Source organism: Aotus nancymaae, unplaced genomic scaffold (assembly GCF_030222135.1).
Source record: "Aotus nancymaae isolate 86718 unplaced genomic scaffold, 86718_ANA_hifiasm-v0.15.2.pri h1tg000009l, whole genome shotgun sequence".
In the NCBI taxonomy this organism is placed as follows: domain Eukaryota; kingdom Metazoa; phylum Chordata; class Mammalia; order Primates; family Aotidae; genus Aotus; species Aotus nancymaae.
In genome coordinates this window covers 1-25,013 of record NW_026988420.1, presented here as the reverse complement: position 1 = coordinate 25,013, position 25,013 = coordinate 1, and the positions used below count along the sequence as shown (strand labels likewise).

Sequence of the window (25,013 nt, the reverse complement as noted above, 5' to 3'; positions counted from 1 at the left end):
TGGGTAACAGAACAAGACCCTGTTTCAAAAAAAAAAAAAAAGCCAGGCGCAGTGGCTCACACCTGTTATCTTGTAATCCCAGCCCTTTGGGAGGCCAAGGAGGGTAGATCATCTGAGGTCAGCAATCCAAGATCAGCCTGGCCAACATGGCAAAACCACATCTCTGCTAAAAATACAAAGATTAGCCAGGCATGGTGGTGGGGACCTGTCATCCCAGCTACTTGGGAGGCTGAGGCAAGAGAATCCCTTGAACCTGGGTGGTGGAGGTTGCAGTGAGCTGAGATGGCGGCATTGCACTCCAGCCTGGGGGACAGAGCGAAACTATCTCAAAAAAAAAAAATAAGACAAAACAAACAAAAAAACACCACATACACACAAACAAACAACACATGGCCAGGTGCGGTGGTTCATGCCTGTAATCCCAGCACTTTGAGGTGGGAGGATTGCTTGAGCCCAAGAGTTTGAGACCAGCCTGGGCAACATGGAGAAATCCCATCTTTATTAAAAAATAATAATAATCGGCCAGGCGCAGTGGCTCACACCTGTAATCCCAGCAGTTTGGGAGGCCAAGGCTGGTGGATCATGAGGTCAAGAGATTGAGACCATCCTGGCCAACATGGTGAAATCCCATCTCTACTAAAAAATACAAAAATTAGCTGGGCATGGTGGTGCGCACCTGTAGTCCCAGCTACTTTCGAGGCTGAGGCAGGAGAATCACTTGAACCTGGGAGGTGGAAGTTGCAGTGAGGCGAGATTGGGCCACTGCACTCTAGCCTGGCAATACATCAAGACTCCGTCTCAAAAATAATAATAATAATTTTTAAATTAGCCAGATGTGGTGGCTGAGGCAGGGAAGATTGCCTGAGCCCAGGAGGTCAAAGGTGCCATGAGCCATGATCACACCACCGAGCCCAGGCAACAGATTGAGACCCCCATCCCATCTCAAAGACAAAACAAAACACATTTCATGCATCTGCATTTGTTATCCTCAACTACAGTCATTCACTTTCATGACTAGAGCTTATGTAGAAATGTTTTTTTTGATAAGATACAAGAAAGACAAATTACTTTCAGGTATATACATCTTCAATTTGAGGCAAATTATACATTGGAACTCATTTGTTCTGCTGTTACCAGACCCCTTCACTGGCCAGGTGACTGAGCCAAGGAAGATGAAGTACCGGTGGGTGGGGCTCTGAAAGGCCATCACACCGTGTGGCTGCCAGGAGGTGGGCAGGCATGGGTTCCAGGTCACGCGAGGCAGGTACTGGCAGGTACTGGCTCCATGTACGAGTGACTTAACCGCCTTAAGCCTTGGTTTCACCCTCTGTTAAACTGCCACAGAGCAAGCTCCTACCTCATGATTTGTTAAATGGGACGATCTGTATGAAGCCTTTAGCCCAGCTCTAGCATAGAGTATGTTATCAGCAAGAGAATTCATCAAAGCAGACCTGGAGGATATTATGCCAGGTGAAATAAGCCAGTCACAAAAAGACAAATACTGCACGATTCCACTTAGAAGAGGTGCCTAGAGTAGTCGGATTCAGAGAGACAGAGAGTGGATGGTGGTGGTGAGGGGCTGTGGGGAGGGGAATTGGGAAGGGGATTAATGAGCACATAGTTTTAGTTTTCCAAGATGAAAGTTCTGGAGGGGGATGGTGGTGACGGTTGCCTGACATAATATGTCCTTAACACCATAGAACTATGCACTTACAAGTGGTTAAGATGGTGAATGTTATGTTATGTTTATTTTGCCACAAAAAAATTCACCAAAGCCTTTTATCCCTCATTAAGACAATCTGGAATGTAATACATGTTGGACCCCCCTAGGAGCTAAAAAAAAAAAAAAAAAAGATGTGATTTTTTTTTTTAGGTGATGATTCCTCCCGCTTTTCATTTCTGTTGCTAATGGTGACTATGGCATGGACAGAATCAAATGTAAACACGGATAGATTCTTTTCTTTTCTTTTTTTTTTTTTTTTTTTGATATGGAGTCTGGCTCTTGTCACTCAGGCTGGAGTACTGTGGTGTTGAACATTTTTTCACAAATCTGTTGGTCATCTGTATGTTTTCTTTTGAGAGATGTCTATTCAAGCCCTTAGCCCCTCCCCCCGCTTTTTTTTTTGAGACAAAATCTCGCTCTGTCTCCCAGACTGAAATGCCTTGGCGCCATCTCAGTTCACTGCAACCTCTGCCTCCCAGGTTCAAGTGATTCTTGTGCCTCAGCCTCCTGAGTAGCTGGGATTACAGGCACCCACCACCACACCCGGCTAATTTTTTTATTTTTAGCAGAGATGGGGTCGCCATGTTGACCAGGCTGGTCTCAAATTTCTGACCTCAAGTGATCCACCCACCTTGGCTTCCTAATGTGCTGGGATTTCAGCATGCCACCACGCCAAGCAGATCATTTCTTTTCGACAAAAAAGATAAAGGGAGTGGCAGAGGAAGGACAATCTTTAATAAATGGTGTTGGGAAAACTTGATATCCACACACAGAAGGATAACAATGGACCCTTATCTCACCCCTTATGCAAGAATCAACTCAAAATGGATTAAAGATTTAAATGTTAAGCCTGAACTATAGAAGTACTAGAAGAAAACATCAGTCATTTCTTGGATGTGACCCCAAAAGCACAAGGAACAAAAGCAAAAATAGATGAATGGGATTGTATCAAACTAAAAAGCTTCTACCAACAAATGAAATAATAGAGTGAAGAGGTGACCCATAGATTAGAAGAAAATATTTGCAATTTACAGATCAGATAAGGGGCCAATATCCAAAATGTATAAGGAACTCAAACTACTCAATAACAAGCAAACAAATAACCCTATTTAAAAATGGGCAAATGTCTGGGTGTGGTGGTTCACGCCTATAATCCCAGCACATTGGGAGGCCAAGGCAAGTGGATCACTTGAGGTCAGGAGTTCAAGACCAGCCTGGACAACATGGTGAAAGCCTGCCTCTACTAAAAATACAAAACTTAGCTGTGCATGGTGGCACGTGCCTGTAATCCCAGCCCATCAGGAGGCTGAGGCAGGGGAATTGCTTGAACCCAGGAGGCAGAGGTTGCAGTGAGCTGAGATGGCGCCATTGCACTTCAGCCTGGGAAACACAGTGAGACTCCGTCTCAAAAAAAAAAAAAAAAAAAAGGCAGGGGGTGGGGGTCTAAGGGCTTGAATAGACATCTCTTAAAAGAAGACATGCAGATGACCAACAGATATGTGAAAAATGTTCGACACCACTAATTGTAAGAGAATTGCAGTTCAAGCCAGCAATAGTGTATTTAAAAAAAGGAAGGGGAGAGAGAGAGAGAAATGCAGGCGTGGTGGCTCACACCTGTAATCCCAGAACTTTGGGAAGCCCAGGCAGGCAAATTGCTTAAGTCCAGGAGTTCAGGACTAGCCTGGATAACATGTGAAACCCATCTCTAATAAAAATACACACAAAAATTTAGCCAGGCATGGTGATACATGCCTGTAGTTCCAGCTACTTGGGAGGCTGAGGTGGGAGAATCATCTGAGCCCAGAAGGTTGAGGCTGCAGTGAGCTCAGATCACATGACTATGCTCCAGCCTGGGCAACAGAGTGAGACCCTGTCTCAAAAAACAAAAAATTTTTAAAAAGAGAGATGCAAATTAAAACCATAATGAAATACCACCTCACACCTGTCAGATCAGCTATTATAAAAAGATGACTGGAACCGTTATGCACTGTTGATGGGGCTGTAAATTAATGCAGCCATTTTGGAAAACAGTATGGAGGTTCTTAAAAAACTAAGAATAGACTCACCATCTGATCCAGCAATCCACTGGGTATATATCCAAAGGAATTGGAATCAGTATGTGGAAAAGATGTCTCCACAACCATGCTCATTGCAGCACTATTCACAATAGCCAAGATATAAAAACAATTTGTGTCCAGCAACAGATGGATGGATTTTTAAAATATAGTATGTATACACAATAGAAACTACTCAGCCTTTTTTTTTAAATGTTTTTCTCATTTTTTGAGACAGAGTCTCGCTCTTGTTGTCCAGGCTGGAGTGCAATGGCACCGTCTCCTCTCACTGCAACCTCCGCCTCCCGAGTTCAAGTGATCCTCCTGCCTCAGCCTCTGAAGTAGCTCAGATTACTGACACCCACCACCATGCCTGGCTAATTTTTGTATTTTTAGTAGAGATGGGGTTTCGCCATGTTGGCCAGGCTAGTCTCGAACTCCTGACCTTAGGTGATCTGCCCACCTGGCCTCCTAAAGTGCTGGAATTACAGGCATGAGCCACCAGGCTCAGCCTATTCAACCTTTAAAAGACAGGTGTCCTTTATGACAACATGGATGAATCTAGAGGACATTATGTTAATTGGAATAAGCCAGACACAGAGGGACAAATATTGTATGATCTCACTCAGGTGTGGAATCTAAAAAAGTTGAACCCATGAAAGTAGAGTCAAATGTTGGTTACCAGAGGCTGGAGTGGGCAAGATGTGGGGGAGAGGTGAGGGGAGAAGTTGGTCAATGGGTACAAAGTTTCAATTAGACAGTAGGAATAAGCTCTGGTGTTCTATTGTACAACACAATGACTATAGTTACTAATAATGTATTGTATATTCCCAAATGGCAAAAACAGAGGGTTTTAAATAGTCTTACTATAAGAAAATAATAAATATTTGAGGCCAGGAGCAGTGGCTCACACCTGTAATTCTAGCACTTTGAGAGTCCCAGGTGGGGGAGATTACAGAGTGAGGAGTTCAAGACAAGCCTGGCCAACATGATGAAACCCCATCTCTACTAAAAATACAAAAATTAGCCAGGCGTGGTGGGGCACACCTGTAATCCCAGCTACTCAGGAGGCTGAGGCACAAGAATCGCTTGAACCTGGGAGGCGGAGGTTGCAGTAAGCCAAGGTCGCACCACTGCACTGCAGCCTGGGTGACAGAGCGAGACTCCTTCTCAAAAAAAAAAATAATAATAAATAATAAAATAAAAATAAATAAATATTTGAGGTGATGGATATGCTAATTACCCTGACTTCATCATTCTACAGTGTTTACATGTATTGAAACATTACATTGCACCCCATAAATATATACAATTATTATTTGTCGCTTTAAAATAAAACTTTAAAAACCCAACTGAATGCTGAATGAATTAATTGAAGTTACCTGCATAGAGGGTTGTTTTCCTTCGAATCAATGGATTGGCTTTTTCATTCATTCTGCTGCTTAAAATTTGCCTTTCCAGAGGGGCAGGCAGGGGGTAGTGGTGAAGTCAGGCCTGGGGCCTGAGATCAATTTTTTAAAGTAGTGCTGCTATCCCTCCCCTAGCTCCCCCACCCCCTAGCAGGCCCCAGTGTGTGATGTTCCCCTCCCTGTGTCCATGTGTTTTCATTGTTCAACACCCACTTATGAGTGAGAATATGCAGTGTTTGGTTTTCTGTTCTTGTGTCAGTTTGCTGAGAATGATGATTTCCAGCTTCATCCATGTCCCTGTGGAGGGATAACTTTAGGAGAAATACCTAATGTAGATGACGGGGGCGCGTGGGGGAGGGGAGGGCCGGGATGGAGTCAGCAAACCACCATGGCATGAGTATACCTATGTAACAATCCTGCACGATCTGTACATGTACCCCGGAACTTACAATATAATAATAAAAAAGGAAGAGAGAGAGAGAGAGAGAGGGGGGGGGGAGAGAGAGAGAATGGGGGGGGGGGGGGAGAGAGAGAGAGAGAGAGAGAGAGAGAGAGAGAGAGAGAGAGAGAGAGAGAGAGAGAGAGAGAGAGAGAGAGAGAGAGAGAGAGAGAGAGAAAGAAAAGAAAGGAGAAAGAGAAAAAGAAAGTAGTGCTAGGGCGCCACCTGCTGGCAAGATTACGAAGTACTGGTGGAAAAGGGCTGTCCTCGCACAGCACCTGTGTAGGAATATGCCTCCTCGGTGTTAAAAAAAAAAAAACGTAGGTAGGTCAGGGACAAAACTTGACCCAAACTGAAATAGAATCTGTGGTAAGAGTTGGGTTTAATAAGTGTCGATTTTCATTTCTCCTTAAGAGGCTTTTAAGTGCCGTCATTCCACAGAGAATGTTGCCTTTTAAATATCAGATTTGGCACATACGGAAGAAACGTTCCGAAGCACAGCAGCAGCCAGGCACGGTGGCTCCCACCTGTCAACCAGCACCTTTGGAAACAGAGGCGGGCAGATCGCTTGAGCCCGGAGTTCAAGACCAGCCTGGGCAACATGACAAGACCCCGAAAAATTAGCCAGTTGTGTTGGCAGGTGCCTGTAGTCCCAGTTACTCAGGAGGCTGAGGTGAGAAGATGTCTTGAGCCCCGGAGTTCGAGGCTGCAGTGAGCTGATTGCACCCCTGCACTCCAGCCTGGGCAGCAAAATGAGACCCTGTCTCAAAAATTAATTAATTAATTAAGTACAGTAACAGGAAGAACACCTGCGAGCCACCATCCAGCCAAACTATCAGTCCAAAACACTACTCACATGTTATTAATGTAAGAATGAATAAATAGTGTAATTCTCTTTTTATACAGTACATCGGCGAAACAAAAAAAAACTTCAGCTCCATGTTAATACCGTAAATGAATCCTAAGAGCATCATGCTGATTTCTTTTTAGGAATGAAGGATCTGGAGATTTACGTGATTCCATTTTGATAAAGCTCACAGACAAAAGAAAATCACTTTCAAGGAAATCAAATTCTTTGGTGACTTTCATAGTGCACATGGCAATGAGTGGGCTCCGTTGGTGATGCTAGGTATAAATGTATTCTTTTGGCTTTGATCAGAGAAGTCATGTTGAAAATGTGCATGTGGCTGGGCATGGTGGCTCACACCTGTAATCCCAGCACTTCGGGAGGCTAAGGAGGGCGGATCACTTGAGGTCAAGAGTTCGAGACCAGCCTGGCCAACATGGTGAATCCTGTCTCTACTAAAATACAACAATTAGCTGGGCATGGTGGCACGTGCTTGTAATCTCAGCTACTCAGAAGGCTGAAGCACAAGAATCGCCTGAACCTAGGAGGCGGAGGCTGCAGTGAGCCAAGATCGTACCACTGTACTCCAGCCTGGGCAACAGAGCAAGACTCTGTCTTAAGAAAACCAAAAGTGTATGTATCCTGAAGGAACTCAGTTTGGCAGAAGGGAAAGGAGGGCATTTCTACAAGTGTTAACTCACATTTATTTTCCTCCCTACCATCACCAGCAAGCATTTTGTGACAAGCAGTTCAAGCAGGCTTACTAAACACTTGTGACTCCACTCCCTCCTCAGATCCTATCCAGATAATAGAAAACTACAAAAATGAAAATAAATTAGTATAGCTCTCAAAGCTAGAAAAACCATTAGCAGACCAAACCAGAGAGGACATGCTGGAGAAGGGAAAGCAAGCCGGGCGAGGTGCCTCATGCCTGTAATCCCAGCACTTTAGGAGGCTAAGGCAGGAGGATCGCTTGAGCCCAGGAGTTTGGGACTGGCCTGAATAACATACCGAGGCCCCATCTTCACTAAAAATGAAAAAATTCACTGGGCCTGGTGATGCCCACCTTTGGTCCCAGTTACTCAGGAGGCTGAGGTGGGAGGATTGCTTGGGCCCAGAAGGTCGAGGTGGCAATGAGCTGAGACTGCGCCACTGCACTCCAGCCTGGGAGACAGCATGAGACTCTGTCTTTAAACAAACAAACAAACAAACAAACAAACAAAAGGTAAAGCAGATGAAAGCCTCAGTTCTGCCAAGGAATCCGTGAGTCAGCACAAGTGGACCCATCGCAAGGTTCTCAAGTTGTAAGCAGCAGAGGCAGACCTGGCCTCACGACATCAGAAGAGCATTTGCTGAAACGATACGGGGTGGCTCAGAGGAAGCCTGGAGACCAGGCTGGGGAAAGAAAAGAGACCAGCACAGCTCCGGGGATCTAGAAAGTGAGAACTGCTTGCCGCTCTTTGAGACTGAAACTGTATGAATAAGCTCCAACTGTTTTTCGTCCTTGCCTGAATCTAGCCAAAGTATAAAATTCCAGAAAGGAAGTTGATTAGCCTTGGGTGGGTCAAGGATCCTCCTTGGCTAGAAGGCAAGGCCACCTGACTGAAGTCCCCACAAACTGCATTACACTAGGGAGAAGTAATATCCCAAATCACAGTGCTACTGCTGTGAAATGGGAATTGATACTGGATGGCCGAAGAAACACATGAGCACTGCAGTAAGGGTCTTTACAAATAATAAATGTGGATCTGGTGCTGTGGCTCACACCTGTAATCCCAGCACTTCAGGAGGCTGAGGTGGGAAGATCACTTGAGGCCAGGAGTTTGAGACCAGCCTAGGCAACAAGGCAAGACCCTGTCTCTACCAACAATAAAAATTAATAATAATAATAATACAACAAAAAGTTAAAAATACAACTACCTTATGATCCAGCAATCTCACGTCTGAAGATTTACCCAAAATAATTGAAAGCAGGTCTTTTTTTTTTTTTTTTTTTTTTGAGACAGAGTCTCACCCTGTCTCCAAGGCTGGAGTGCAGTGGCGTGATCTCGGCTCACGGCAACCTCTGCCTCCCGGGTTCAAGCAATTCTTGTGCCTCGGCCTCCCAAAGCTGAGTGTACATATATTTAGCAAGAAGATGGGGGAAATATACTTCAAACTTTTTTATTCTTTCAGAGACAGGATCTCACTCTGTCCCCCAGGCTGGAGTGCCCAACACCATACCCAGCTAATTTTTTGTATTTTTAGTAGAGATGGGGTTTGACCATGTTGGACAGGCTGGTCTTGAACTCCTGATCTCAGGTGATCCACTCGCCTCGGCCTCCCAAAGTGCTGGGATATAGACGTGAACCACCGCACCTAGCCTAAAGCAGGATCTTGAAGAGATATTTGCACACCGTGTTCATAGAGGCATATTCACAATAACCCAGAGGTGGAAGCAGCCCAAATGCTCATGGAAGGATGAATAGATAAATAAAATGTGATAAATACATACAAAGGAATCTTATTCAGCCTCAAAAAGGAAGGAAATTCTGACACGTGTAACATAGATGAACCTTGACGACCTTACGCTAAGTGCAATAAACCAGACACGAAAGACAAGTATTATATGATTCCATTTATAGGAGGTCCCTAAAGCAGTCAAACTCCGAAACAGAGAGTAGAATGGTGGTGGCCAGGGACCAGGGTAAGGGGGACTGAGGAGTTAGTATTTAAAGGGTGCTGAGTTTCACCTTTGCAAGACGAAAAGAGCTCTGGAGATCTGTTTCACAACAGTGTGAATATACTTAACATGATTCCATTCATACTTAAAAATGGTTAGGGCCGTACATTTTATGTGTTTTTTTACCACAATAAAGAATAAAGACTGCCATGGTGGCTTTTAACTTTTTTAAAAAGGAAAAAAATAAAAATAAAATAAATAAAAGAATAAAGACAGGTGTGAGAAAAAGAGACAAAAGAGAATTACAGAAAGCTAAAACATAAAAGTAAAGAAATACAGAAAACCACGTAATAGTAGAACCCAACAGTCATCTCAAGGTAAGTGTTAACAGCACATTGGAGAGGGTAAGTTATTAACTCAAGTTTAAACTTCCTCAGAAAACATCAAGCGCATTTTATGTTTTACTTGAGTAGGTAAAAAAGTGATTGACTATGTATACTCATTGTATCTTGACTGTATACACAAATCAGAGTTAAGTGTACAGCTTGGCATAAATCATATCTGCTTTCAAACTTCTTAAAATCCTGTTGAGAAGACAGGACATTTACTTAAGAAGATAACAGCATAAGGTAGGCAGGCTCTATGTTAAGATACAGACCAGGAGCCCTTACAGGATTTCAGTGCAGGAAGCCATCACTCATGCGTGGGGAAACTGAAGGAAAAGAAAGAGCTGAAATCTGGTCGGGAAGCAAGGACATAAATAGGAAGCGTAAACGTTGATATCCCAAGAAGAGGGAGGGTGACAAAAAGGAAGACCGGTGGGGGGAACGTTCAAGACATACACACTAGAGAGACAAGCTAGGCAGCCAGGGCTGAGCAATGCTGAGGCCCAGGCTGTGAGCGCATGGGGAGTGCTAGGAAGAGAACCTGGCTTTTGCAGCTAGACCCCAGGAAGCCCTGCAGGCAGCAAAATAGCCAATCAGTACTTCAGGAAGATGAATCTGGCAGTGGCTTAGAGAAAACACTGGAGGCGGAGAGACAGGAGGAAGAGTTCGGTGAGGACGGAGTCACGGGATCCTTGGCTGTTGCTTTGCCAGGCCGAAACCTTTATGGCCCACGGTGCCTTCTGCCTGAGTATTGCTTGCAGCCTCCGGGCTTATTCCGCCCACTCAGCCCAGAAGTCTGGCTCAGCAGCTTGCCCTAGGAGCCCAGATCCCACACCCGCCAAGGGTGAGCCAGACACAGAGCCAGGAAGGGTGCCTGGGCAAGTGACCAAGGGTCTGACCACTGTGCACAGCCAGGCATTCTGGCTGCTGCAGAGGGGTGGGCAGCTCCAGGCACTGGCACAGGTGCCGGTTCAGGGAGAGGCTACAGCTGGGCTAGATGCACCATATTCGGCTACCACTGCAGACACCCGCGTCTGAATGAGGCGAACACGGTGGTGCCTGGCAGCTTGGAGATGCCAGGAACTACAGAGCCCCAACGAGGATGTCACAGCCCTGGCTTGGGGAGCCCCTAGGTCTGGGCTTTCCTCCTTGTCACCAAGTTGTTAAAGTTCTTTCAGTTCCACCGATCAGTGGGTCCCAAGTTCTTGTCCAGTGTCCAGGAAGAATGAGGTACCTGGACATGTGGAGGGTGAACAAGGCAGAGAAGAAATTCACTGAGCAACAGAACGGCTGTCAGGAGACCTAAAGTGGGTAGCTCCTTTCCACAGGCAAGTTGTGCCCAGGTCTCTGTAAATCTGGCTGAGTAGGGGGGTGGGCAACAGAGAGGTGAATAGGCTTCAGAAGGGAGGAGGTGCATGCTGATTAGTGCATAGGCCAGGAGAAAAAGCACCGGAAGTCCTCACTTCCTGCCGGGGACCACACCTGGAACTGAGTCTGGCCCCCATGCTTTGAGCAGTCCCTGGCTTGAAGGTGGGGCTTCACTGGGGATCTGACCCCTTCTGCCCTGGAGCCTATCTGCCTCCTGCTACCATCAATTACGTCCTCCATAGATGCCCAGGCTGTTCCTCCTGAGGAGCACCTGCAGGCCCGCCCCCAGTCACCCTCCGCCCTGGCTTGGCCTCCTTCCTGTGCTGGTCGGTACCTAAAATCCAGAGGGGCCAAAGGCAGCAGGGGGCTGGCATGTCAGCACCGCCCTGAGTGTGCACACACGCAGCAGGGTGGCGACAGCACCCGTGCTCAGCCTCAACTTTGCTCCAAAATCTGAGTGCCACCGGGAGTGGGAAGAGGCCAGACAGCAAGGGCAGACTCTTCTGAGCAGTGGGGGCAGGGAGGGCTTCCCCAGCTGAGAGTGCAGGGATGCCTGGGTCCGCAGCTGGCAGCTGCTCCCAGGAGGGCGGGTTTCCCGCCTGCCGTCTCAAAAGGGGGCGGGGCTCCCGCCTGCCGTCTCAAAAGGGGGCGGGGCTCCCGCCTGCCGTCTCAAAAGGGGGCGGGGCTCCCGCCAGCTCCGTGGCCCTCACAGCCCCTGCAGCTCCCACACTACAGCTGGCATCTTCACAATGACCACTGCAGATGGCCGCTGCTGCCATCAAAAGGACTGGTAATCTAACTGAGTTCATGGTTACCTGGTACTGGGCAAAGGATTAAAACTATAAAGGAAAGCACAAATGATGCTATTAGGTCACACTGAGATGCCAGGCATTGATCTACACGATGTATGTGTTTATGTTCTATATTTCTATGCTACCTACGTTATATATTTAAATCATCTAATTCTTCTAGCAACTCTATAAAAGAGATGCTATTAGTGGTCTCATTTTCCAGAAAAGGAAACTGAGACTAGAGAAGTTGAGTGACTTGCCCCTGGTGACACAGCTAAGACCAGGTGGAAAGAGAATTCCGACCTGGGCTGACTGGTGCCAGATCCCTTGTCCTCACCACTACACACAACAGAGGTCGAGAAGAATAAAGAGGCAGAATTTGGTGGCATCTGTCGTGTAAGTGCGGGGGTGAGGGACGAGCCAAGTTCATAAGCCTGCGGGATGGAGGGTGCTAAGCCTCAAAGAACAAAGGGAGCCGGGCACCGTGGCTCACACCTGTAATCCCAGCACTTCAGGAGGCTGAGGCAAGAGGATTGCTTGAGGCCAAGAGTTTGTGACCAGCCTGCACAACATAGAAAGACCCTGTCTCTACAAAAAATTTTAAAAATTAGCTGGGCATGGTGGCATGTGCTTGTAATCCCAGCTACTCAGAAGTGATTGAAGATCGCTTAAGGCCAGGAGTTTGAGGCTGCAGTGAGCTGTGATCTCACCACTGTACTCCAGCTTGGGTGACAATAAATAAGTAAATAAATAAATGGGTACTATGGGGACAAGAGTAACTTTATTGAAAATACTAATCCTTCATGTTACTTCTGACTGCTCCTGAGTCTGGGAACGCTGCCAAAGTGTCTAGGTGATGTATTACTGTTTATGCTAGAATACCTATTCTTTATAAACTTGCTGTTTGTAATGAACCCTTGTTGTTGCAGACATCTTAGGCTGTGACACCATAGCTGCCTACACATTCCTTATATCTTGGGGTAAAAGCACACGTGCTCTGGAAGCAATGTGTAGGTGGCTATGGGTGCACAATTTCAGGGGGTTCATGAACTCCAGTTAAGACCTGCCCTAATTATACCATGTAAATAATTCAATAACGGCCAGTTCTATAGTAGAAATTTTATTCCCATCCATAAAATATATCACTAAATAGCTGAAAAAGTTACATATTATTTTAAAACATAGATTTTTAAAAATGATATTAGCTTCTCTTTAGCAAAAATGCTTTTGTTTTATGTATTTACAAGAATATACTATATTTCAGGTACCCAGTTCACTCAAGCCAGCCAGAGAAGGCCTTGGATGCAAGTCGATGCTCCAGTAAAGTTCATTATCAGCTCCTCCTGCCTTGTGACAGGATGATTTGATTTTACAAAAGTCCCTTTGAAAACAAGAGTAAATGCAGACAGCTTCTAGAGAAAAGTCCAGCAAAGCAGCAGTTGATAACAGATTTCCTTTTAGTAATGAAATTAATCTTGTTTTGGTAATCTACAGCCTGTTAGGGATAAGTGGAGGGATGAAGTCCTTAAGACTAAATCGTTCCTCTATGAATCTTCCACCTGAGCCTGTGGAGAAAGTGGCCCCGAATTCATATCTCTACTGAAAGGTCGCCTGTTTTGGTAGGTGTGAGGACGTTCTGAAACACGGCCATCCATGTTCTGATACATCTGAATGTGGGAAGGAGAGAGAACACTGATAACCATCTGGTGTAACGTACATGTTCTGCACCCATATTGCAAACTATTTAAACAATAAAGCGTTTTATATAGACAATTACTTTTTGTTTGTTTGTTTGATTTTTTTGAGACAGGGTCTCACTCCGTTGCCCAGACTGGAGTGCACTGGCACAGTCATAGCTCACCATGGTCTTGATTTTCTTGGTTTCGGCAATCCTCCCACCTTAACCTCCTAAGAAGCTGGGTCCACAGTCATGCCACACCACATCCCACTAATTTTATGTTTTGTAAAGACGAGGTCTCACTACGTTGCCCAGGCTGGTCTCAAACTCCTGGGCTCAAGTGATCCCGCACCACCCCGGCCTCCCAAAGTGCTGCGATTACAGATGTGAGCCACTGCACCTGGCCTAGACCATCGCTTTTAAAATGTTTTAATTGGTATATAATACATGTACATATTTTCAGGAAACATGTGTAGACAATTGCTTTTATTATGCATAGGTCTCAAAGGATATTCCATATAACTAACAAAGCAATTTTGGTCCTTTTATTAACGGAGAAATCAAGTCATAGTCAAATATTTTATTTCATTATTCAGTCTACTCCTAGATATAAAATGTCACCCTAGAAATCCTAAAACCATGCAGAAAAATCATAAAAGAGAAAGGCCACAAAAAGAAATTTGTTCATTATGCAGTTAATACAAGGGACTGATTCTTGAGTTTCCCCCTGGGAGTTTCACAACTTTTAAATGTTTTTCTGAAATGAAAAGAAATTTATTTTCCTTTTCCAAACGTGAAGTTAACATGCAGTCATATAGATAATTTAAGAAATACAGAAAGAGGGCCAGGCGCGGTGCCTCACGCCTGTAATCTCAGCACTTTGGGAGGCCGAGGTGGGTGGATCACCTGAGGTTGGGAATTTGAGACCAGCCTGACCAATGTGGAGAAACCCTGTCTCTAAAAAATAAATAAATACAGAAAGAGATATAGGAAAAAGGCTATAGGCTGGGTGCGGCTCACGTCTGTAATCCCAGCACTTTGGGAGGCTGAGGCAGACGGATCACGAGGTCAGGAGATCAAGATTATCCTGGCCAACATGATAAAACCTCATCTCTACTAAAAATACAAAAATTAGCCAGGCATGGCGGTGCACGCCTGCAGTCCCAGCTACTCAGGAGGCTGAGGTAGGAGAATTGCTTGAACCCAGGAGGCAGAGGCTGCAGTGAGCCAGATCACGCCACTGCACTCTAGCCTGGGAGACAAAGTGAGACTCCATCTCAAAAAAAAAAAAATGAAAAGAGAAAAAAGGCTACAAATCATGACAAGTAGCCACTGTTATAGACAGCCTGCTATGCACACACAAATTTGTGTCTGTGGACTCAGGCTGTATATTCTATTTTAGATCCTTACTTTAGAATTATCAATATATTGTTATTATACTGCTCATAAGTTGCCTGTGTTACATATTTACATTATTCACTAAGTATGGCCACATATTTTTTTTTCATGGCAGCCTAGAGTTCCATAGTACTGATGCAACATCATTAACCTTTTGACCAACTGGTTACACAAAACAAACTGAAAAGTGCACACTCGATCTAGTCTGACTTTGGGGTAAGCAGGAGAAGTGGAATTGCTGGATTGAGAAGGGTGCACACTTGAACTGTGATACACAAGGCCAGGCTGCCCTGCAGAAACGTTGTATTGAGTTCTACTACTACCAATGGTGCCTGGGAACTCTGTATTTTCCAGAGCCTTCTGAACAGTGGGTACATCAGCCTCTCACATCTCTTTCGCTGAGCAAGAAGTTCTATCTCCTTAACTATTTCACTAGCTGCAAAGTTGGGCCTTTTTCCCAGACTTAATATCTATTTCATTTTCATTTTCAATAGCCTGCCTATTTCCTTTGCCTTTTATAGACATAGAAGGCTATACAGGCTGGGCGTGGTGGCTCACGTCCATAATCCTTGCACTTTGGGAGGCCAGGGCAGGAGGATTGCTTGAGGCCAAGAGTTCAAGACCAACCTGGCCAACATAGCGAGACCCTGTCTCTAAAAGAAAAAAAATTTCTAAAGGCGATAGATGTTTTTATTAGTATTTGTTCATAAGAACTTTATGATTTAGGAATCATGCATTCTATTTAAATTTCATAGACTTGCTCCCTTCCCTCAGCCCTTGCTACTATCTACTTCTTTTTGTCTTTTGTTTTTTTGACAGTTTTAGTGTGAACTGTCCAGACTGCCTCCTACACTTCACTTTTCTTTGTAGAAAATTGTGTGTGTGTGTGTGTGTGTGTACGTGTGTGTGTGTGTGTATATATATCCTTTCACCCAAAAATATATCCATTGTGAACTGGGGGTTGCACAATGACAGCTTTGCTTGTACCCTGAAGGATGAACAGTAGCTCTTTATGCATGCCTTTTGTGAAGTAGAGCAGTTAGTTAGCATTTGTTGAAACTATTGAATCCATACGTACATCTCTACCACTGAATTGCTAACCATCTCGAGAAGCTTGTGTAGCACAAATACCCACAACATTTCCAGTCCTCCACCTGAATTAATTAACATCTGCTTTTCATCCATACTCACTGTCTAGAAGTTTCCAGAACCATCTCTAACACCTCAGTCTCTCTCTACTCCCATAACTAGTTGCTGGGTATAGTTGTAATATATCACTCTTTTCCATTTCTTTTTTGTTTTGGGTTTTGATTTTTTTTTTTTTTTTTTTTTTTTTTTTTTGAGATAGAGTCTCACTCTGTCGACCAGGCTGAGTGCAGTGGCACGATCTTGGCTCACAGCAACCTCTGCCTCCTGGGTTCAAGCAATTCTCTGCCTCAGCCTCTGGAGTAGCTGGGATTACAGGTGTGAGCCACTGCACCCGACCTTTCCATTCCTTTATTTCCCTTGTTGTTGTTGTTGTTGTTGTTGAGACAGAGTCTCACTCTGTCGCCCAGGATGGAGTGCTGTGGCATGATCTCAGCTCCCTGAAACCTTTGCCTCCCAGGTTCAAGCAATTCTTGTGCCTCAGCCTTCCAAGAAGCTGGGACTACAGGTGTGCACCACCACACCAGCTAATTGTTGTATTTTTTAAATGGAGACAGGGTTCTGTTTTCCTTAGTTGTATTCTCCTTTTCATCTGAATGTTATTTATTTGGGCTTTTTCTTTTTCGAGACAGAGAGTCTTGCTCTGTCACTCAGGCTGGAGTACAGTAGTGCAATCACAGCTCACTGCAGCCTCAACCTCCTAGGCAGAAGTGATTCTCTTGCCTCTCAGCCTCTGAGTAGCTGAGACTACCGGTGTGCACCACCACACCTGGTTAATTTTTTTTTTTTTTTTGAGATAGAGTCTCCCTCTGTCTCCCAGGCTGGAGTGCAGTGGCACGATCTCAGCTCAGTGCCACCTCTGCCTCCCGGGTTCGAGTGATTCTCCTGCCTCAGCCTCCCAAGTAGCTGGAATTACAGACACCCACTACCATGCACAGCTACTTTTTGTATTTTCAGTAGAGACGGGGTTTCACTGTGTTGACCAGGCAGGTCTGGAACTCCTGACCTCAGGTGATCCGCCCACCTCAGCCTCCCAAAGTGCTGGGATTACAGGCGTGAGACACCACATCTGGCCCCACCTGGTTAATTTTTAAATTTTTGGTAGAGATGGGGTCCCATTATGTTGCCCAGTCTGGTCTCAAATCTCTGAGCCCGAGGGATCCTCCCACCTTGGCCTCCCAAAGTGCTGGGATCACAGGCGTAAGCCACCGTGCCCGGGTTCTTTTTTCTTAATTGTTCGCTTCAAAGATAGTAGCTTTAGTAGTATATTTGTATACTTTGTTGATATATAGTATTAATATAAAGCATAGACTACACTCAGACTGCTGTATTCAAATCCTAAGTCTGACATTTACCATGTTACCTTAGGCAAATGACTTAACCTCTTTGTGCCTGAATTTACTAGTCTGATGAAAGGTGTAATAATGGAACCTACTGCTGGGTGTGGTAGCTCACGCCTGTAATCCCAGCACTTTGGGTGGCCAAGGTGGGTGGGTCATCTGTGGTCAGGAGTTCAAGACCAGCTTGACCGACATGGAGAAACCCTGTCTTTACTAAAAATGCAAAATTAGGCAGGCATTGTGGCGCACGCCTGTAATCTCAGCTACTCGAGAGGATGAGGCAGGAGAATTGCTTGAACCTGGGAGTCAGAGGTTGCAGTGAGCCAAGATCGAGCCATTGCACTCCAGCCTGGACAACAAGAGTGAAACTCCGTCTCAAAAAAAAAAAAAAAAAGAGCCTACTTCAGGGGGTTCATGTGAGGATTAAGAGTTATTATATTATGGCTAATACATTAGTAAACTGTATTATTTAATACTCAAAAAATGTTAGCAATTACGTTATTAGTTCAAAGAAACAACTTTTGGTTTTCCTGATCATCGCTATTGCTTTGCTCTTGCTACTTCCTGTTTCATTAAATCTGGCTATCTCTCTATTAACTCCTTCTTCCTGCTTTGTTCATTCTCCTCCTCCTCTCTCTCTCCTCCTTCTTCTTTATTGTTACTTATTTTTTGTTTTTTCCCTAGCTTCTTGAATTGAAAGACTAATTATGCTAGGTGTGGTGTCTCACACAAGTAATCCCAGCACTTTGGGAGGTGAGGCAGGAGGACTGCTTGAGGCCAGCAGTTTGAGACTAGCTTGCACAACATAGCAAGATCCCCACCTCTGCAAAAGAGAACTTTTAAAAAGCTACTCAGGAGGCTGAGGTGGGAAGATCACCTGACTCCAGGAGTTTGAGGCTGCAGTGAGCTATAATCATGTCATTAAAGCCAGGGTGACAGAGCAAGAACCTGTCTCAGAAAAAAAGAGGGGGAAAGAAAGATTAGTTATTGATCTTCATTTTTCTTTGTTTTCTAATCAATGAATTTAGAATTATGGATTTGGGTAACTCTCACAGGTTTTAATAGGCAATAGCCATTTGTATTTCTTGTCCCTCTTTCCTTCTTAAGCAAAGAATTCCTTAAGAAGCATGATTTTTAACTTTTTTTTTTTTTTTGAGACGGAGTCTCAAGCCCTTGTCATCCAGCTGGAGTGCAATGGTGCAGTCTCGGCTCACTGCAACCTCCACCTCCTGGGTTCAAGCAATTCTCATGCCTCAGTCTTCCAAGTAGCTGGGATTACAGGTGCCCATCACCACACGTGGCTAATTTTTGTATTTTTAGTAGAGACGGGGTTTCACCAGGTTGGCCAGGCTGGTCTGGAACTCCTGACCTTAGGTGATCCTCCCACCTCTGCCTCCCAAAGTGCTAGGATTACAGGTGTGAGTCACCGTACCCAGCCGATTTTTAATTTTTGGTATATAAATTTGGGGGCTTCTTTCGGTTGGGTGATTTTTTATTACATTGTACTGAGGTTAGTGAATGTGGCATTCACTAACAATATATGATAACGATTTTATTTATTCTGAGATTCTCTTTCCTGAGTAGGCTCACTGATTCTTGCCATTTTGTGTTTTCTTTTTGTATTTTCTTTTTATTTTTCTTTTTATTTTTTTAAAGACAGGGTTTCGCCATGCTGGCCAGGCTGGTCTTGAACTCCTGAGCTCAATCGATGCTTGTGCCTCAGCCTCCCAAAGTGCTGGAATTATAAGTGTCAGCCACCACACCTGGTCTCACTTCTCTTTTTAAAATAAACCACCACATTTCCTCTAATTTATGGGGGCGAGTAGGAGAGGGGAGATGATGTTAGTTCAGATGCCTTTTCTGAAACAGGACACACGCATGTCCCTCCCTTTTGTCAGCCCCTGCCTGGTGCGCTCCCCCAGCGTGCCCATCCCTGCTGCTACCGTCCCCTCTCAACTGATGTCCTGACATCTCATCTTCTGCCTCGCTTTTCGAAACTTCCTTTTATGCTCTTTTCCTTCCTTGTTCCAGCATTGTTTGCGGAGCGCCTACTACCTGCTAAGTATCATGCTAGTAACAGGTTCTATAACGACAAACCAAACAGATGTGGTCTCCAGCTTGCTTTCATACTGACTTCACTCATTTATTTAATATCACAGGCCAAGCACTACCCCCATGGGGTGTAAAGATGAACAGGGAACAATCTTTGCCCTGATTAATAAGTCTAGTGACTACAGAGAGAGACGCATAAAATAAAGTCGTCAGACACTAGGATTGAGTCTCACATGGAGTTATATCTGGAAGTTATGGGAATTCAGAAGAAGGAGCCTGAAATCTGACTAGGGAAATTGAGGGAGGCTTTGCAGAGCACAGAATATTTGATCTGGTTCTTAAAGATTGAAGCATGTTTCTCCATCCTAAAAATCTTCATCAGTTCACCATTGTCTAACTGCCTAGGTATGTAATCATGTAATCAGTGATTTCCCTGCTCTAACCCTGTTGTACTGAGGTTAGACATAAAAGCCTTAACCGATGTTTTCTCCATGTATTTCCCACTCCTTCTCTCTGGTTCTCTGAGAGTCCTTTTCTTTCCCTAGTTCTTGATGCAGAAACAAAGATTCTGGCCAGGCACGGTGGCTCACACCTGTAATCCCAGCACATTGAGGCCGAGGTGGGTGGATCACTTGAGCTCAGGAGTTTAAGGCCAGCCTGGCAAACATGGTGAAACCCCATCTCTACTGAAAATACATTAGCTGGGTGTGGTGGTGGGTGCCTGTAATCCCAGCTACTTGGGAGGCCGAGGCACGAGAATTGCTTGAACCCGGGAGGCGGAGGTTGCAGTGGGCCAAGATCACACCACTGCATTCCAGCCTAGGTGACGGAGCGAGACTCTGTCTCAAAAAAAAAAAAAAAAAAAAAATTAAAAAGAAAAGAAAAGAAAAGAAACAAAGATTCTACAAAGGTATTCACAGATGTACCAGGGAAGGTCACCCTGGGGAAGGTGACAAGGCCAGTTTTTCAACCAAGGGACTAGAGAGGATTGTGAAGAGTGGGCAGGACTGCCTGTGTGGCTGTGTGGGTTGTGCTTTGCACCAACCAAAGTGCCCAGCAGAGTGGGCAAGGCGGCTGAGACCCACTTCAAGCTCCCCTCCTTCAGACTGGCTCAGACTGGGGCAGGCTGCAGGAGCCGTGAGTAAGGCTCCTCTTTGGATTCCTCCCATCCAGAGGGGAGCCTTCCTTCTCTCTTTCTTTTCCTCCCTTCCTCCCTCCCTCCCTCCCTTCCTTCCTTCTTCCTTTTTCTTTCTCTTTCTTTTCTTTCCTTTTTTCCTTTTCTTTTCTTTCCTTCTTTTTCTTTCTTTCATTTTCTTTTCTTTCTTCTTTCTTTCCTTCTTTCTCTTTTTCTTTTTCTCTTTTCCTCTATCTCTCTCTCTTTCTTTGTCTCTTTTTCTTTCTTTCTTTCTTTCTTTTTGAGAAAGAGTTTTACTGTGTCACCCAGGCTGGAGTGTAGTGGTGCCATCTCAGCTCACTGCAACCTCCACCTCCCAGGTTCAAGCAATTCTCCTGCCTTAGCCTCCAAAGTAGCTGGGACTACAGGAATGCACCACCATGCCTGGCTAATTTTTTGTTTTCAGTAGAGATGGGGTTTCGCCATGTTGGCCAGGCTGGTCTGGAACTCCTGACCTCAAGTGATCAGCTCACCTCAGCCTCCCAAAGTGCTGGGATTACATGTGTGAGCCACCATACCTGGCCATGGGGATCTGTTTCTAATCTGCTTAAAGGAGTTACCATTTTCTCTGGGTGCTTCTGACACTGGTCACCTAGGGTCAGGAAAGAGTGGAAGGGATTGGGAGAAAAAATTTGGTGAACTGTCTGTCCCAAAGCATGGATTCCCTCAACTAATTAACCATGCATGGATATGTTGCCATTCAACAGTTCCTGATACCTGACAGGTCCCCTGAACAGAAGGAAGGGGATCCGGATATCCTGTGGGTATGGGGACATGAAAAGAGAAGCTCAAACCAAGACCCACGTGGTCCTGAACCCTCCATCCTGGCAACACGGCCTTCACACTTGTGTTCTCCTCTCTATTCCGGCATTCTCCCTGTATATTAGGTACAGCCATTTACTTGCCACTCTACATTCTCAACTTTGGACTTTTAATTTATATGATTCATTCATCCTGAAATATGCTGCTCACCCTCTACTCTCCAGCAGCTAAGATGCTACTTAGTCCTCACATCCAGCTTGAATAAGATCCCTACAAGTCCACGCCCAACTATGCAAGTAACATCAACCAATCCTCTCTCAGCTGGGCACGGTGGCTCATGCCTGTAATCCCAGCCCTTTGGGAGGCTGAGGCAGGTGAACCACTTGAGCTCAGGAGTTTGAGAACAGCCTGGGCAACATAGTGAGAGCCCGTCTCTATCAAAAATACAAAAACATAGCTGGGCCTGGTGGTGTGCGCCTGTGGTCCCAGCCACTTGGGAGGCTGAGGTGGGAGGATTGCTTGAGCCCACAGTACCGAGGCTGCAGTGAGCTGAGATCATGCCACTGCACTCCAGCCTGGATGACAGAGCAAGACCCTGTCTCAAAAAAAATGGGGATAGATAGATACACATATACATATATACTCTTTCTTTGCCAGCTCACTTTCTGTTTCATTCTATAAGTCTTCTTTCAGTTTACCTTATAGTGTCGTTAACTGTTTATAGGTATCTGTGCAATAGGCTTTGAGTCAGTTGGGGACTTTCCATTTCCTCCAACGTTTTGACCTAATTCTCTGACAGTAACCAACTTTCTATGTAATTTTCAAAGAAATCACAGCAGGAGGAAAGGACACACTATCTACCCAGGTCTATGTAGACAATACAGAACTGAAAATGGACTCTTAACAATTTAGGAAGGAGGACAGATAACCCATTTAAAACTCAGTTTATATTTAACTAGCATTTTATTGAGTAAATACTAAGTGCCCAGTATGTGCGAGCTCTTTTCACTTATATCACCTTATTTTTTTGTTATTTTTTTTTTTTTGAGACAGAGTTTCGCTCTTGTTACCCAGGATGAAGTGCAATGGCACGATCTTGGCTCACCGTAACCTCCACCTCCTGGGTTCAGGCAATTCTCCTGCCTCAGCCTCCCGAGTAGCTGGGACTACAGGCATGCGCCACCATGCTCAGCTAATTTTTGTATTTTTAGTAGAGACGGGGTTTCACCATGTTGACCAGGATGGTCTTGATCTCTTGACCTTGTGATCCACCCGCCTCGGCCTCCCAAAGTGCTGGGATTACAGGTGTGAGCCACCGCGCCCAGCCTATATCACCTTATTTACTCCTTACAACTCCATGAGGTGAGATTTGTCAATTACATATTTCAGGTAAAGAAACTGAGACGGAGACTCCCCAGCAGATTAAGTGACTTGTCAAGTAAATGATGCAGACAAGATTCGAACCTCGGTATTGGGAGCTCTCCTTTATTTACTTCATCTGGAAATGCCTCTTTTCACTACACCGGGTGGTGGTGTTGATGGGGAAAGCATTAGCAAAGAAATTCCAAGTTCCCAAAACTCAAAGATAATCTAACATAACAACCCATTTTACAGGTGAAAAAACTGAAGCTCAGAGAAGTAGTGATTTGCCACAATGGACACAACTGGGAGGCAGAGTGGTAAAGCTGGTATTCAACCCTCGGAACTCCAGCTCAATGCTGTTTCCCTGCTACCAAACAGCGTGATTGGGCCACGTGATTTTTCCACACTCATGCTTCCTAAGAAAGGGCTAGTGGCTTCTGGAGGCCAGGGATTATTTTTATTTAGTTGTTGTTTTTTTTGTTTGTTTTTAGACAGAGTCTCACTCTGTTGCCCAGGCTGGAGTGCAGTGGCAGCACAATCTCAGCTCACTGCAACGTCCGCCTCCTGGGTTCAAGTGATTCTCCTGCCTCAGCCTCCTGAGTAGCTGGGACTACAGGTGTGTGCCACCACACCCGGCTAATTTTTGTATTTTTAATACAGACAGGGTTTCACCATGTTGGCCAGGCTGGTCTCAAACTCCTGACCTTGTGACCCGCCTGCCTCAGCCTCCCATGTGCTGGGATTACAGGCGTGAGCCAACGTGCCTGGCCTATTTTTATTTAGTTGTCTACTTCACTGCACTGAATACTTAGGAGCTTTTAATTTACTAATCATTTAGCTGAAATCAGGAAAATTTTTTTTTTCCTAAAAACTTTTTTTTTGAGACAAAGTGTCACTCTGTCGTCCAGGCTGGAGTGCAGTGGCACAATCTAAGCTCACTGCAACCTCTGGCTCTGGGTTTAAGCGATTCTCCTACCTTAGCCTCCCAAGTAGCTAGGATTATAGGCACCTGCCACTTTGTCCAGGTAATTTTTGAATTTTTAGTAGAGACGGGGTTTCACTGTCTTGGCCAGGCTGGTCTTGAACTCCTGACCTTGTGATCCACCCGCCTCGGCCTCCCAAAGTGCTGGGATTACAGGCATGAGCCATGGTGACCAGCCTAAAAACATTTTTATCAATAAATATGTCAGGGCAGGCACACTGGCTCATGCCACTGTGATCCCAGCACGTTGGGAGGCTGAGGTGGGAGAATGGCTTGAACCCAGGAGTTCAAGACCAGCCTGGGCAATACAATAATGCCCTATCTCAACAAAAAATTTAAAAATTAGCCTGGTGTGGTGGTGCTTTCCCGTGATTCCACCTACTCGGGAGGCTGTGGCTCGAGGATTGCTTGAGCTTGGGAGGTTGAGACTGCAGTGAGCCATGATCACACCACACACTCTAGGTTGGGCCACAGAGTGAGACCCTGTCTAAATAGATAAATAAAGTCTTACCCCATACAACTTTGAAAAGACAACCAAGAAAAACCACAATGAGAAAGACAACTTGGTACCTTTGGTTCTCAGGAAGTCAGCAACAAGTGTTTTAATTTACCAATTTCCTTTATAAAGCCTTATAAAGTCCTGGCTGCTACATACCGCTTCTTCTGCATCTGCCAGCTGACATCCTAAAAATGAAGTCAAATTAGGGAAGGATGGCCGTTTCCTTGAGTCAAAAGCCCAGCAGGATTGCATTATAAAGTATCTGTAAAAGCAATAGAACAAGGAACAAGATGAAGAAGTCTGAATGAAGCAAAATGGATCGTTTTCCATATAATAAAGCACCATTTATTCCAGCAGAGCTACGTATTTTTGTTTTTGTTTTTTTGTGTGTGGCAAGTCCTCTACCAGATTTTGAATTCGTATCAGAGAGGAGAAATCAGATGATGGGCAGAAATACATTTAAAGAAATGTGATGTACTGGATGGAATCGAATCACCTTCATGGATCCCTCAAGCAAAGGAATTAAAACCTGGAAGCAGGTGCCTCTGAGAACAGGAAAGGTTCAGCTTTATTCAGAAACTCTCAAAACAAAAAGGAAGAGTTTCTTTTTCTTTTTAAAATGGGATCAGACAGCCAGATGTGGTGGCTCACACGTGTAATCCCAGCACTTCAGAAGGCTGAGGCAGGAGGATTGCTTGAAGCCAGGAGTTTGAGACCAACCTGGCCAACACAGCAAGACCCCACCTCTATTTTAGAAAAAGGAATCATGTAAACTTTGCATTAGGAATTTTGACTACTTTTGGTCATGGATTTGGAAGTAGACAGACTAAATTTCTGATTTCAACCAAATTACAGTCTGAATTTGAACTTACATTTCTTCCGTAGCATAAAATGGCTGATCCATCTTAAATCCATTTCGAATCAGTCTGTAGAAGTTAGCA

The 25,013-nt window shown here is 44.9% G+C and overlaps 1 long non-coding RNA gene across 1 annotated transcript; it reads right to left on the bottom strand.

Annotated features, from left to right (window-relative positions):
- Positions 1–12,783: 12,783 nt before the first annotated feature.
- On the bottom strand, positions 12,784–25,013 carry LOC135273816 (uncharacterized). Its single transcript, XR_010341613.1, has 3 exons — positions 24,945–25,013; positions 24,229–24,334; positions 12,784–13,346 (listed from the first exon to the last, which is right to left on the bottom strand). It is a non-coding gene; the product is annotated as an uncharacterized LOC135273816 (long non-coding RNA).